Source organism: Pinus tabuliformis, chromosome Q, assembly GCF_031772625.1.
Source record: "Pinus tabuliformis cultivar Carrire ecotype Pingquan chromosome Q, CPIR1, whole genome shotgun sequence".
In the NCBI taxonomy this organism is placed as follows: domain Eukaryota; kingdom Viridiplantae; phylum Streptophyta; class Pinopsida; order Pinales; family Pinaceae; genus Pinus; species Pinus tabuliformis.
This window is the reverse complement of record NC_142296.1, coordinates 646,580,520-646,596,916: the sequence shown is the minus strand read 5'-3', so window position 1 is coordinate 646,596,916 and position 16,397 is coordinate 646,580,520.

Below are 16,397 nucleotides of genomic sequence, written 5' to 3'. Positions count from 1 at the left end.
GTTGGTTTCATGAGTTTTTGTTGCATTCAATCCTAGCCATAAACCACCATATCCTTTATGAACTTTGATGAACAAGTGATGTTATAGAGCCTACCTTGCAATTTTATGGATTTCACAGGAAACTTGAGGCCATTTGGCACAATTTCAGGCCCTTTAGCCCTGTGCGCCGCGCTCTCTATGTGCGTCGCGCCAGTGTAAATTTACACTGGAAATTTTCTCCCAGTGTGCCGTGCTCCCTCTATGCATTGCTCTCTTTTCCAGGTGACGTTTGGAGGCCTTTGTGGTGTCCAAATTGGGTGCAGGATAGCTTGTTGGAAAGGCCTTTGAGTCTACTTTCCAACCCAATCAAAATTTTTCAATTTGGAATTCATTTCCCCTGTCAAAAATCAAATCTCCCAAGACTGGTAAAAATGTGCCAAATGAGGCTGCCTAAAGGCAGAGTGTTGTTATAGTCATCGTTTGAATGCCTTCCTCAACTCCAAATTGAGCTCATGATAGCTCATTGGAAATATATTTGTGTCTAGTTATTATTTGGCACATCAAGAAAGTCATTTGGCCAACCGAGCTAGGAGAAAACTTGAGTTTCCAAAGGTTACCTCAAAGGTGCATCAATTCTCCCGAGGCAATTGTATTTTTGACATTTCTATAAAACCATGACACCTGTGTAAAACATGAAGGAGGTTTTTCTTCCTTGGCCTATTGTGGATAAAAACCTCTCTCAGTTTCTCCAAATTCATCTTTCCTTACTCAGAAACATCATTTGATTGAAAACTACCTTGATGTGTGGAACAAGAGATTTGTCGAAATGAAGCGAAATGAAGGGGATAGGGAGCTTCTAAATTCTTGAGGAAATTTTGGGAAGTAGTGAGGGACGTTAGGAAGTAGGGGAAAGTGGAATCTTAGAAATTGAGTGAGGGGAAGGGTCCAAAAAGGAAAAACACAGGTCCAACCTAGAAAATTGCCAGGTTGTAGCAAGAAACTAGGGTTTGTGCAAAAATGATGAATTTGGGGGATCTCAGTGATGGGAAGTGTTTGATAAGGTACTTTAAGGATAGGGGAAGGTGTATGATCATCAGGATACAAGTTTTGCCAATGATTTGACCATCCAAGAGAAATTGCCTTCAAAACCCTAGGAGAGGGAAATGACCTTACCTAAGCGCAACTGAAGCATGAACAAAGTGTAAAATGACCCAGTGGAACTTGACATGATAATGAAAACCTTCTGAATGATGGTACACTCAGCTGAATAATGACATAGATTGACATTTGGGCGACTTTGGAAGGAGTGAAAGCAAACCCTAGACCAAATGCTTAGTGATCAAATTTTACTTGAAGACTCACTGAAATGACAAAATTTGACCTTGACACCTTAAAATCACTTTGTAAGAGCATGTTTGATCACTAGAGGAAGGCTGCAAAGACTGACACTAACACCCCCAAGAAGACATCACCACCATCGTATTTCTCATACTCGCAGAACCACTCTCTATGGGGAGTGAACTGAAAGGATGCACCTGAGTCAATCAACCATGCCTCATGATCTACATGAGTACTTAAAGAAGCCAAGTACACATCCCCACCTTCATCTAAGGTGGTTTTCACCTCTACAGAAGGAGCATCATCAGATCCCTTTCCTTTATCAGGAGCTTTAGATTTAAAGTCCCTTTTGAAATGCCCTTCCTTTCCGCATTTCTAGCATACCACCTTTACAGGTTTTCCCGGAGATTTAGATCTCCCTCTAGATTTAGATCTCCCACTTGATGACTTATTTTTGTTTCTGTTCTGGGACTGTCCTCGTATAGACAAGGCATCACCATTCTGGCTCTCCATATTTTTCCATCTCATCTCCTCTGTCAGTAAGGCTAAGACTATTTCATCAAACTGCAAGGCAGTTGCATTGCTACCTATTGCAATAACCAGACTATCCCATGAATCTCGTAGAGAACACAACAAATTGATGCACTTATCTTCATTTTAAATTTTAATATCAACATAATCTAATTAACTTACCAAAGTATTAAATGTGTTCAGATGCTCTGTCACCGAGTCTCCATCTTTCATCCTCAGGTTATACAGTTTTTTTCGCAAGAAAAGTTTATTCACCAGAGACTCATATTGGTACAAAGCCCCTAACTTGTCCCACAAAGCCTTTGCCATAGCTTCCCCTGATAAATTTAGTAATACTGAATCTGAGACACACAATCATATTGTGCTTTTTCCCTTCCAATCCAACTTATTCCATTCTTCATCGAACACTCCCATTGGTTTAGTACCTGGATCTACCATGATCCACTGATATTTATCCACCAACAGATCCTCCATCTCGAGTTTCCACAACTCAAAACTCTGACCATTAAATTTCTCGATCTCTATCTTTCCACTACTTTCTATCCTCTTTTACCACCATAATTGATCTCATAGATCTCCCATTGAATAGGGTCTACCACAGGCCCGAGAAAAACCCCTCAGCAACAAAGGCATCCCCTTCAAGCCAAAACATCTCTAATACCAAATGCATGTTTTAACCCCGTATAGAAATTACCTGCATACAAATTCTAAAACATAGAAAATAAGCAATGTGAGAGCATAACACATAAAACACATATACACAGAGATTTTCCCCTGGATCCCAAACAGGGACTACAAGCTTGATTTTTCATTATGTTCCTTTCAATGTTATAATACATATTTATACATGCCGAAGCATCCAATACCATGGACCGAAAACCATCGCGTCCAATACCATGGACCGAAAACCATCGCGTCCAATACCATGGACCAAAAACCATCGCATCCAAAAAAATGTGCGAAAATCATGCACAAAACTATAGGTGGGTCCGCCCAACCTAACATAGGGTCCAAAACCAAAATTTTCTGGGGTGTTGCCCCAGACCCCATAAAGTGGGGTTATGAGTACGCCTCAAAACCCCTATGACCCCCCCGCTACACAATTGGCGCAATGAAGGGGGGCTCCGCCCCCCCTCTAACCCCCCGGTTAACTATGTGGTAGTCATGGAAAGAATATAACACAACCCAATATGGGTGAACAGTGGATAGTGGTGAATGATGTGAAAGGAAAAGAGAAAATATTTGAGAAAATGGAGGAACCTACATGAACATTTATGATATTTCAATTAGTAAACCAAAATAAAATAATGAAATAAACATTTAAAAAAAATCTAATTTGACACATGATACTTGGGAAGAAGAACATATGTTCATCCCAGATGGGTCTGGCTCCTCCCTTGGTGCCACCACATTTAATTAAAAAATTAAATGAACAATACAATTATATTTGAAATAAAATAATCTATATTATGGATTGAAAACATATGATTTTTTTTGCAAAGAGGGATAGTTTTAATTCATGATACTTGAATGTGTATTACATTGAATGAGCAAGTGACATCAACTACAACATTGTTGGCTGAAATTGGAATCAATGCTCAATATGGATGGGGGAGAGTCAGGAGGGATATCAAGGTGCAACAACTACAAGAACCATATAAGTAGATAGATAAAGAAAACACAATATATATATATATATATATATATATATATATGATCAAAATAATAACCTCTTTCATAAAGCTATGTTTCTAGTTGCCCTCTCTCTGGCCATAACAAGTCTATCTGCAACTAATACATATGTAAGGCTCAAGTGATCCTCCATGTGGCCTTTGTTGGTCAAGCTTTGTTATAGAGTCTAATGGTCCAACACCACTTGCAACATTAGCTATTGGTGGCTCTTCACATAATGATGCCACCAAGCTACCATGTTGCACTATCATGTGAGTCATTTGACTATCTTCGTTTAGGTGTCAATAATGTTATCCACAACTAGAAGATGTTGGGAATGGGAGTTAGGCCTTCGTCTAGGTGGACAAGGACCTAGTGTTGGGTTGTGTGAAACAACCTGAAATTAAAACATATAACTATTTACAACAAGTCATGCCTTCAATAATCAATACAAATATATTCAACTGATTAGCATATAATATATGAGAACATGAAAAAGAAGACTTACATGGAAAGAAAAGGTATATCTTACTAGTGATTTCCGAGTTGTAATGCTACATGGATATTGTTGACCGCAACAAATATTTGGGGATGACTCTCCACCCAACTATAGGCTCAGTTGCTCAAAATATTTCTATAATTGGCTACCCCTGACCCCTCAATCAACTAGTACAACCAACGTATCCTTTGTCTCCCATCACTATCTTCGGAGAAAATGAATGCTTCTTATCTCCCTTTTCAACCATTAAATAGGACATATTGTTCCAAAAATGGAAAGGGGATTGGAAAGGGATCCTCATGCACACAATCCATGTGTCATCATAACTTCTATTTTTCTTTGTCCTAAGTTTTATTTAACTCAATGTTTTTCTTAATTTAATTCTTGCTTATTTTATTCCTTTTTACTGTACGTTAAATTTACTTATTTTTATAGTTTATCTTTCATTTACTTTTTCAGAACTTCACTTTGTTATTTATTATTTTGTTTATGTACTATTATTATCTTTTTGTTATTATTTATTATTTTATTTATTTATATATTAATATTCTCACTTTTTTTGTTTATTATTATTATTATTTATTGATTTATTAGTACGAGTTACATACTCCCTTCTTCAAGGAACTTCATCCCAAAGTTAAGTTTAATAATTTAACTTAATTATTATTTTGTTTATTTATTTATTACCTCATGTTTTCCAACCACCCTCTACTAAACTAGTGTACCAGCAGGCATTGAAAGTTAAATCACAACACCCGGGAAATCACAAGAAATATCAAGTCTTTTTTCCCAACTTTCGAAACCAGACATAAAGTCTCATTGGTCTATACTAGAGCCCCAAGGCTCAGACCTTATCTTCCCCAAGGCAGGAATATAGTCCTAGTACTCAATGACTCTAGTGAAAAGTTATGTGACAATATTAAGGGGGGTCATTCTATAAATTGGCAAGTTCTCTTAAGGATATTGATGGGTGGATTAAGCAACATTATCTGGAAGGGTCATAGTGATGACATGTATAATTTAAGAATGTCAAGATAGGAAGCTTTGAACACTCGTAATTGGAGAGGAATGACAAGTGATAACTAGGAAAATGTTTAAAGGTTTAAATGGTCAATGATAACAATTTAGGTGTAAGTTCAAGGAGACCTTGAGAAGGATTATGTACATATTGACAAAAGATGTGAGAATCAACAAATAGAGGTTTTATTTAACCAATTTGTGCTCATTGTCTCATGAGTGGGCTGATAATATACTAAAACCTCATATAGAGCAGCTTATCAAGTTTATGCCATTATTATTGAAAGATGTTATTGCTATGCATACCAAGCATATAAAACCTTGTTGTGGAGGATTATGGCACTAGTGGTTCTAATCATTTCAAACTATAAACTAAATATAGTAGTTAGCAATCCAAAAATTGAGGTGGAAGAATTCTTATTCCAAATTTGAAGAATGATGAATCTATATTAAAAGAGATCAAGTGATATCGAGATGAGAAATTGTTGAGATAAGAAAATATTTTTAGAGTGAACAACAATAATTATGGAGTGATGGATAAATTGCCAAGGATCAACCATTCCTTGTGAAAGTGGATTAAGTGTGGCATAAGACTAAACAATGATGACCTAGTTTTTATGTGTCATTAAGTAGAATGGTACTAGAATAGAGAAGCAAAATATGGATAGTGATCATAGAATTTTAATTTTGATATTGATGATTTAAGGAATTATTATATAGACATTAATATCTCAAGGATTAATTTCACTAAATTTCATTGGGGAAGGAAGAATACATGACTCGATATCAGATCTCAAGATGATGAGGCTCATTTGATGTTTAATGATGTACTTAAATGAATACCTAATGTTTAATTGTCAACTTCCTAGTTAAAACAACATGAAATGATTATTGAAAAGTAATTGGTATATTGATGAAAACATGACACTAATAGTATTGATGAGATAGCCTAGATCCTAGATCAATGTTAAATAATCTTATTTCATCATTGGTATTCATTTTTTATACAAGAAAATGAAATTGAAATTTCTAATGAATCATTATAAGAAGGCTATAGTGTATTATTGCTCTATATTTGATATGTATTATTCTCATATTTATGATGTTATGACATGAGGTTATATTGATATGTGGTTCCATTTATTATGTGATATCATGATATATATTTGATACAGGTAAGTTGATGTTGTAACTTATGATGTTATTTTAGGATGTGAAGCATGTGGTTATATCATGCAGATTTTATGACATGCATGAGCATACAATTTTTACTATTCATAATGTTGTAATAAAAATGATGTTATGTTATCATGATGGTATGTAAAACTTGGCATGCGGATTATTTTATGTGATATTATGATGCTATAAATAATGCATTGCCTTCATGTTGAGATGTGGTGATTGACGGGAAATCCATAAATGGGCCAAGAGGGTCAGTTTATTTGATGATCTCGTGGGAGCCCATAACTGCGAGGGAAAATATGTAACATCATATGAGCTAGGGACAAACTCAATCAACACTAATTATGCCATTTTTTCTTTTGTCTTGTATATCTCTTGATGGATAGCTCTCAAGGGGCTACGAGACCATCTTAAGGAGGCCAAGTGCCTGATTTGGAATAAGGATCCCAAAGTCCAGAAGTGTGTGTAGGACTTTGATTCCTAGGAATGTGTACCTTAGTGTGTGTGGAGGTAGTTGGGCCAGCTTTGTGAGATTCCTAGAGTCATTGAGTACAGGGACCGAATTCTTACCTTTGGGTAGATGAGCTCTAAGCCTTAGGGCTATGGTATAGACCAATGAGGCTTTATGATTGGTTCTAAAATTTGGGAAAAAACAATTGAGATTCCTTGGGATTTCTTTGGTGTTGTGATGTAGCTTTTTATCCCTGTTGATATACTAGTTTAGCAGAGGGTGTAGGACAAACATGAAGTAATAAAATAATAATAAAAATAATTTAAATGATCAAATTTAACTTCAGGACAAAGTTTCTTAAAGTGGGGGAATATGTGATGCCCCATATTAATGGGGCATCAAAAAATAATAATAATAAATAAATAAATGAAACACTATTAATATATAAATAAATAAAACAATAAATAATAATGAAAAGATAATAATAGTAAATAAATAAAATAATAAATAATGAAGAAAACATAATAATAGTAACTAAATAAAATAATAAACTGAAGTTTAGAATAAATGTATAAAAAAGACTGTAAAATAGGTAAGAGTAAGTAAAGTTAACAAAAAGTAAAAAGGAATAAAATAAGAAAGAGTGAAATTAAGAAAAAATGTTAAGGAAAACTTAATATATTGCACAGCTTCGTCCACAACTCAATAAGGTGCACAACCCCAGGCATCTAAGTCCTACGCACACTTCTGTACTTCGTGATCCAAGTGGATATTGGTGGCCACCCACCTATTCCAATTGGACCCCATTATTGTTTCTTTTCAGTTTCCTTAATTGTAGCACAACTTACTATTTTTGGCAGTGTTTTGGGTCCTAAACTTCTGGAGCCATTTTAAGGGATTAAAAGCCATTTTTAGGGAAAAAATAGAGACACAAAAAGTGCCAAACCAATTTAATTACTCTTTGTTCGGCCTCCTCTTTGAGATCTTCGAAACGAGGTATTATGTTAGCCAAACAGAGATCGTATGCCAAAGTTACAAGCCCAGGAAGTTGACGTTCCAACTTACCCCAGCGAGGCCCACAAGCTTTTGACACTTCATCTCCTAGGGTTAGATTTTTGGATGTTTAGGGATTATCATTATTTCTTAATGATAAAAAGGCCACCGAGCCTCATTGTAACATAGTTTAGAGGCATGTAGCTCCCACATCTCTTCTCAAAGATAAGCTACCATTGCCCAAGCTATTTTATTTCCATTCTGTATGTAAGAATATTTCATTTCTTTGATATTAATGAAATGAAGTTTTATTTCTACTACATATTGGTGTTTATGTTTGTATCTGTATTTTTTTGTGTTCCTATATAAGTCTGGATCAGTGGTATCAAAGCAATCTACTCTTTCTTTGTTTTTCTTTGCATGTCCCAAACGAGGTCAGGGTATAAGGAGCTAGGGCTCGAACTGGTTGAAACTTTGCAAGACCAGCCTTGCAAACCCTGATGAACTCCCATGGCAGAAGAAAATAAAGGTAGAGGAACAGATTATGGGTAACTTTTCCCATTGCCTTTGGCGATTGCCCATAGGCAACACATATTCATCCAACAACCACTTTGAAGGTGCCACTCCCTTTAAGGTACAAGTCAACTTTGACATTCCCATATTTGAATGCTAGATAGATGAGGACATCATAGATAGATGGTTAAATTTGTTGGAAGGATATTTTTTGGTTCATGACTTTTCCAATCGAGAAAATATTACTTTTTCACTCCTCAAGGAAGCCCCCCTTGTCAAGGACTGGAGAGAAACCTACTCTGAACAAAAGGACAAGAGGGAATCCTCACAGTTTTAAACCACATCCACTTAGAATTCCTTTTGAGACGCTATCAAGGAACAATATTACCCTGTCGGGAGATATGAATATAAATACATAAAGTGGACCATGATGCGTAGGGAAGGGACCAAGATGTGTCAGAGTTCACAAATAATTTTCATACCCTTCGCATGAAGTTGGATATCAAGGATTCTAAGAGAAATTTGGTACTCAAGTACCATGGCTGTCTATGCAAGTAAATCCAAGGCAAGATGGATTTCCTGGACATATCCTCACATGGTGGTGTGTATCGATACACTGTCAAGATCGAGCATAAATTTAAACAGAAGAAGCGATACTTTGGATCTGTGAATCTGAAACAAGGGAAAGGTGCCCCGAAACTGGAAAACAAAGGACAAAGTCAAGGTGGGGTGACCCAGGACAACCCCTTGAAGCTGCAATTAAAGAACAGGACCATGAAGACAAACAAGGACATAAGGAAATGGTGTGAGTTCCATAAGAGCCTCACTCATAACACAAGTGAGTGTCAAGCTAAGTAGTCACTGGTGTCCGAGCTGAAAGCTTCGGAATCAGATTCATGTTTCAACTCTGAGTTAGAACCTGACAAAGGGAAGCATATTATTGATATAGAGCCTAGTGCCACCATTGCCACCACCAAGCTCCAAAAGATTGAGCCCGAAGATCCAAAGGAGGGGGATTGACTCTTTCACTCACAGATGTGGGTGAAGGGTTCTCTACTAATGTTGATTGTCGACAACGGAAGCCAAAAAAACCTCATTTCAGCAGAGGTCTATAAGTAGTTAGGCCTACCAACCACACCACACCCGCAGTCATACACCATTGGTTGGCTTCACCAAGGATGAGATCTCCGCATCAACCAATAGTGTCACCTTCCCTAGAACATCAAGCCCTTCATAGATGAGGTATTGTGTGATATTTCTCTTCTTGAAGTTTGTCATGTATTATTAGGCCAACCATACTTGTGGAAGCATCGTGTTGTGTATGAGTGTACGCCTCACACTATTATTATTTCTTTGGGAAATAAGTTATACATGATACTAGAGGTAGCACCGCCTACCACCATCTCTTTGATCTCTGCGAAGCAATGCAGTAAGATCATTTCCCAAACCGGTAAATTTTTCTTCCTTATGATTGGCCCTCAAGGCAAGAAGAAGGTTATGGCAACATCCACGACCTCCAAACAAGGCTCATCCTCATGACAATAGCAGATGGACAAGGTCGTGGAGGAGTATAGGGATATCTTCACCTCACCCACAGGGGTACCCCTATAATTTCAGGTCAAGCACTCCATCGATATGACCCCGAGCACGCCGCTACCCAATGGGTCGAGCTATTGACGCTATGTTCTGGAGAATGATGAAATCAAGAGGAGGATTCAAGAGCTGTTGCAGAAAGGGTACATCAGCCTGAGTTCATTGCCCTGTGGGATCCTAATCATGTTGGTATGGAAGAAGGACGGGACCTGGAGACTATGTATTGACTATCAGGCGCTGAATAAGATCATTGTCCAGAATAGGTATCCAATCCCACAAATTGATGCCCATCTGGACCAAATCAAGGGGGGAAATATTTTAGCGAGATTGACTTGAAGTCTGGTTAACACCAGGTACCAATCGAACCCTCTAATGTGTGGAAGACTGGCTTCAAATCCAAGGAGGGCCTTTCGAATGGTTGGTCATCTGTTTCAGGTTGAAGAATGACCCTGCAACCTTCATGAGGCTGATAGACGACACCTTGTGGCCCTTCACCAACTCATTCGTAGTAGTGTATTTGGATGACATATTTATCTTCAACTAGAGTTGGAAAGAGAACCTCCACCATATTCGACAGGTCCTCCAAACCTTGCGACAACACAAATTGTGTGCCAATATGGAGAAATGCACTTTTGGTATGACCCAAGTTCAATATCTAGGGTACATCATTAATGAGCGGGGTGTGAATGTGGACCCAACCAAGATACAAGTTATTCGGGATTGGCCAGCCCCAACCACTCTAACATAACTCCGCAACTTTCTGGGTCTTTCCAATTTATACGCAATTTCATGTTTGGATTATCTCATATCACTTGGACTTTGAGTCAAGTCACCAAGGGTGGATTGAAAGAAAAATTATTTTGGTTTGAATCCCAACAGAAGGAATTTGTCAAGTTGAATCATTGTCTCTGCTCTGCACCAGTGCTCACATTACCATACCTGCATTAACCATTTGATATTGAGATAGATTCCTCCGACTATGTTATTGGTGTAGTTCTTACTTACCATGGGCATCCAATGGCATATCACAGTGAGACACTTTCATACACAGTTTGAAAGTATCCCACCTATGACAAAGAGATGTATTCCATTGTGTAGGCCTGCTGACAATGGAAGCATTACATTATGGTGAAGGAAACGATCATCCACCTAGACCACCGGCCCCTGCAATTCATACAGACACAAGGAAAGTTGTAGAATGATTGCGATCAGAAATGGTCCACATACCTGCAATAGTTCCATTTTAACATTAAGTATAAGAAGGGAAGCACCAATAATGTTTCATATTGCCTTAGTCGGCCACCGATCATGGCACTGACCATTGTGCTTGACTCTTGTCGACATGAGACTTGGGGGTAGCTGCATCTTTACAAGAGTGATCCAAAATTTGACAACACATACCAGATGCTCCTGGAAGGCAAGCAAGTTCCTGATTTTCACCTCCAGGGTGCATTATTATTCCACCTGGGACACCTTTGTGTTCCTTCAAGCGAGCATGCCAAGATGATTTGGGAGGTGCACTACAGTTGGGTCACTGGACATTTAAGAGTAGAGAAAATAGTGGTAGTACTACAAAAGTATTTTTATTAGCCGAACCTTCGACGGGATGTTGGAAAGTACAGCATATCCTACACTGCGTGTGCCATTGGAAAACCAACCATCAAGAAGAAAGGCCTATATATTCCTATGCCTACTCCTAGTTGGCCTTGGGAATCCATCTCCATGGATTATATGTCGGGCCTTCCTTCTACTAAGCATGGCAACGATTTTGTTTTCGTGGTCATCAACAGATTCTATAAGATGGCCATTTTGTCGGCCTCAAGAAAAGTATCACAGTAAAAGCCACTGCAAAGTTCTTCTTTCAACGAGTGTGGGTACACTTTGGTATCCCACATTCCATTATCTCAGATTGGGACAACAAATTCCTAAGTACATTTTTGTCAAGCCTCTAGTCGCTGTTGGATACTGAGCTCACTAAATCCACAACCATCCACCCCCAAACTAATGGCCAAATAGAGGTCATCAACAGGATGATCGTGCACATTCTATGCATGTACAACTCGAAGCATCCACACACATGGGATGAAATCCTCCCTTATGTCCAAGACAATTACAATAGATCTCTCCATAGCTCAACTGGCCACAACCCTTTTCAGGTGGGATTGGGATTCCAGCCACTATGTCCCATTGATATGGCCATACCATTTGCAGCTACTCAGGTAGATTCGACACATGTCCAGGCCGATGTTGATAGGGCTAACAACTTCATTGAGTGGATTCAGCACATCCACTAGTAGGTCCATGAAATATTGGACAAAGCCAATGCTAAGTATAAGAAGCATCATGATCAGCATCGGGTTCCACACAGGTTCCAGGTGGGCAAAAATGTTTGGTTACATTTACAGAAGGAGCGTCTCATTGGGGCCACCACAAGCTTCTCCCGCTCCAATATGGGCCTTAAACCATCCCTAAGGCTATGGGAAACAATGATTTTGAGCTCAACATTCCCCCATTCCTTGGTTTGTACCCAGTGTTCAATGTGGGCCGCCTTCGACCATACTTTCCACCATTACTAGCACATGATACATTGCAAAACAACTCATACCAACAAAGCTAAACCCAAAATGCATGGAACATGCCACAAATGATTAGATCATGGACATGGAGTTCAATAACAGTTTCCAGTAGAAGATCAAATTATATCGGGTTGTCAAAGTTGGCCAACTCCTACACCAAGGCAAGTGGTTCACCAAGGACCAAGTTCAACAAAAGTTTCCCCATCTCATGGAGGCACTCAACGCAATAGGGACCATTGCTTCCTAAGGGAGGAGGACTGATCCAAGTGGATATTGGTGGCCACCTGCCTATTCCACTTGGAACCCCACCATTCTTTCTTTTTAGTTTTCTTAATTGTAGCACAACTTACTATTTTTGGAAGGTTTTTGGGTTCTAAACTTTTGGAGCCATTTTGAGGGAATAAAATACGTTTTTAGTGAAAACAAAGAGACCAAAAAAGTGCCAATGAATTTTACTAGTTTTTTTTCTTCCTATTTGAGATCTTCGAAATGAGGTATTATGATAGCCAAACAAAGATCATATGCCAATGTTACTGTTGAAAATGCAACAAGAAAATCCTAATTTAATTTTGTCCTTGAATTAAATCATGAATAAAATTGTAATTCCACATCACATGAAAATTTTTATTAGTCAACTAAGTTAATTTAACTTAGTTGGCTCAGATAATTTGAATTGAGAGTCTAACTTTATTCAAGTAGAGTGTCTCCTACTTTATAGGATCCCTAGTTGAGTTTATTTTCAGTTGTAACTAATTAATTCAGTTTAACTGAGTTAAAGTCAATTAAACTAGTTCCAAGTGATGGAGGAACTAGTAGGAGGTCAGAGAATGGGGTGCTCCTTCATGTGTTGAACGTGTTAACTAATGATTCACTCATAAATAACTCATGTGTGTCAGATCTGAGAGTTACCTAGTTGAGATTGGAGTTAAGGGACAATGTACTATCACTTGTATACTCATTCGAATTGTACAGGTGGTGCATGCACTCAGAGGAAGGCCTATGATGGATTGTGCAATTCCAATTGAGGAATTCCCCTAATTAATAGGGACTAATTCCCAAGGAAACAATGAAAGGAAATAGGGACTTGGGCTAGTGAGTATTTGGTTAAGTATTGGCTTGGTCTTGTCTAGGAAGTAGTGAGAGAGATAGAGATAGTGTAGAGGTTGCTCGGGCTTGAGAAAAAGAAATGTAATCTTCTCATATTTTCTTACTAATGCAATATACATATAGCAAGGGTTTTTTAGCTATGGATTTCCCTAGGAAATCATTCTGTAATGTGTTGATCGAATTCTTTCTCTTGTATGCTTTGTGATTTCACGATCGTTTATATGTTTATGCTGATGAGTAGAGTAGATTCAAGTCTATTGTTTTAGCAAATTACATTTAGCAGTTTGAATTTACAAGGAATTTCTACATGGCATCAGAGCAGAAATCACTCTAGAAGAGGAGAATATGAGTTTGTCTTTTGCAGGTGAAATCAAATTTATAATATCATTCTTTGGAGTCAACAGGATGTCATTCTACGGATTGAGACTCGAATATGCCCTTGAGGTTAGTTCAAACTATATTTCTTGGAAGGACAAGATGGAGGCAGTGTTGGAAGACAACGGGCTTAAGGAATTCATAGACAAAGATATTCCTAAGCCTCCATCAACTAATGCCAAGGAAAATTTTAAGGATGGAAATTTATCTTAAAGATTAAAAACCTTTGTGAATCTTACTAGTCAATAATATGCAAAATATAAAACGCTTGATGATATTTTAGTAAAAATATTCAAACTTCTAATTATTTTATATAGTCTCTGTAAAATTTTGGTGATTTTTAGGGTAAATTTTTCTTTTCTTATAAAATTTGGGCTAATCATTTTTAGGAAAAAATGGGAATTGGCGAATATTTTTTTTGGAAAAACCATGGAAAATTAGCCCATCTGCAAATATTAGCCCCTAAAATTTTCCCTGATGCTCAAGATCTGGAAGAGTGGAGAAAATGTGTTGCAAAGGAAATAAGGACCATAATAGAAGGAGTTTGATATCATATTGTCCTGAACCTCCATGGTAAGGAGACTCCATATGCAACATGGAAGGCCTTGATAGACTTGTTTCAAAATAACATTGACCACGGGAAGTTGGCACTAAAGGACACAGGAAAATGAAGATGGAGAAGGGCGACACAATACCAAATTACTTGACCAAGTTCACCCAATGTTGGGATGATCTTGGAAGTGTTGGCGTTACAGTTGCTGAAGATTATATGATCAGCCTAGAACTTCTAGGCCTTCACAAGATGTGGCACAACTACTATGATTTGGTAAATGGGAGGGAGAATCTACCAGAGTGGGAGAAATTGTGGTACGACTTGGTGCAAGAAGAGATTCAGCGGAACACCAGAGATGGATCCTCATCCAAGCGTGATGATGAGAATAATTGTGCCTTAGCTGGAAAGGCAAAGAAAGGGAAAGGGAAGTCATCCAATTCTAAATCAGATTCCAGTCAGGGTGGAAATAAGAAGGACTTGTCAAAGATTAAATGTTTTCACTATCATGAGTTGTGACACTATGCGACGAAGTTTCCACACATGAAGGCCGGAAAGAATCCCTCCAGAGGAGCAACAAGTGAAGCTCTTACTTCATAATTAGAGTTGGATTTCACCCTCATTACTTCCATGGTGACATCAGTGATGGGTAGTGCATGGTATCTGGATAGTGGAACCTCATTCAACAGAGAATTCTTCAGTGACTTGGAGGAGAAGGACCTCCAGATGCACGTTGAAATGGGAAATGATGGAAGGTATAGCGCAATCGACATCAATACTGTTACTTTTCAGAGGGAGCTTGGTTCTCCTCTCACATTAAAATATGTCATGTATGTTACGAGTCTGAAGAAGAATTTGGTTTCAGTTATTATGTTGGAGGATTGTGGCTACGATGTGATATTTAGCAAAGGAAACACTTTCCTTCATCACATAGCCTCAGGACAAGTGAAGCAGACTAGGGTTCGGGTGAAGAACCTCTACAAATTGGATGTAGAAGATTGTGTTGCTTTAAGCACAAAAGTGGAGAAGGTGCAAAGCCAAGACATTGGTGAGTTGTGGTATAGAATATTGGGTCACTTGCACCATGGAGCTTTGAAGATCATGCAATAGATTTCTATAGGACTTCCCAAGGGTGCAGTAGAGTAGAGAGATACATGCAAAGGGTTTACAATTAGGGAAGTACACCAAATCCACCTTTCATGATAAGGACAGCTGAGTGCAAGTGATCCTTGAAAGAGTTCACTCATATGTGCGTGGACCATTCTCGACATCCTCCATGGCCAAGCACATGTATTAAGTAATATGTGTAGATGATTTTTCATGCAAGTGTTGGATTTTCTTCATGCAGAAGAAAGATCAGACATTCTCTAAATTTTGTGAATTTAAAGCACTTGTTGAGAAAGACACTGGCAGGAAAGTGAAGGCTCTCATGAGCAATGACGGTGGAGAATATGTGTCGAATGAATTCAATAACTTATGTGCATCAGAAGGCATTCAACGGGAGTTAATAGCAACCCATAACCAAAAACAGAATGGGGTGTTTAAAAGGAAGAAAAAATGTATTGTGGGAATTGCATGGGAAATGTTACATGGTCAGGGCCTATCATTGCACTTATGGGTTGAAGCATGCAACACAACTGTATATGTGCAGAACAGGAGTCCTCATCAAATTATCAAGATGGGTACACTAGAAGAAGTGTTTTCAGGTAAGAAACTGGATGTGGCACATTTCAGGATCTTTGGTTCATCAGTTTAATGTCATGTTACCAAGGATGCAAGGAAAACGCTAGAGCCAACAACTGAGTTGGGAATATGTGTGTGGTATAGTGATACGCCTCATGACTATCGGGTGTACCTTCCATCTCACATGATGAAAATGGTTCGTATAGATGTGAATTTCGATGAAGGGAAGGCCATGAGATGTTCCCTTGAGAGGGAGCTTCAGTTACATGCAAATGAGGAGCTTTTAGCTCTAATCGAATAACCTCAGGATGATGTGGAGAAGCCACATGCAGAGCATAA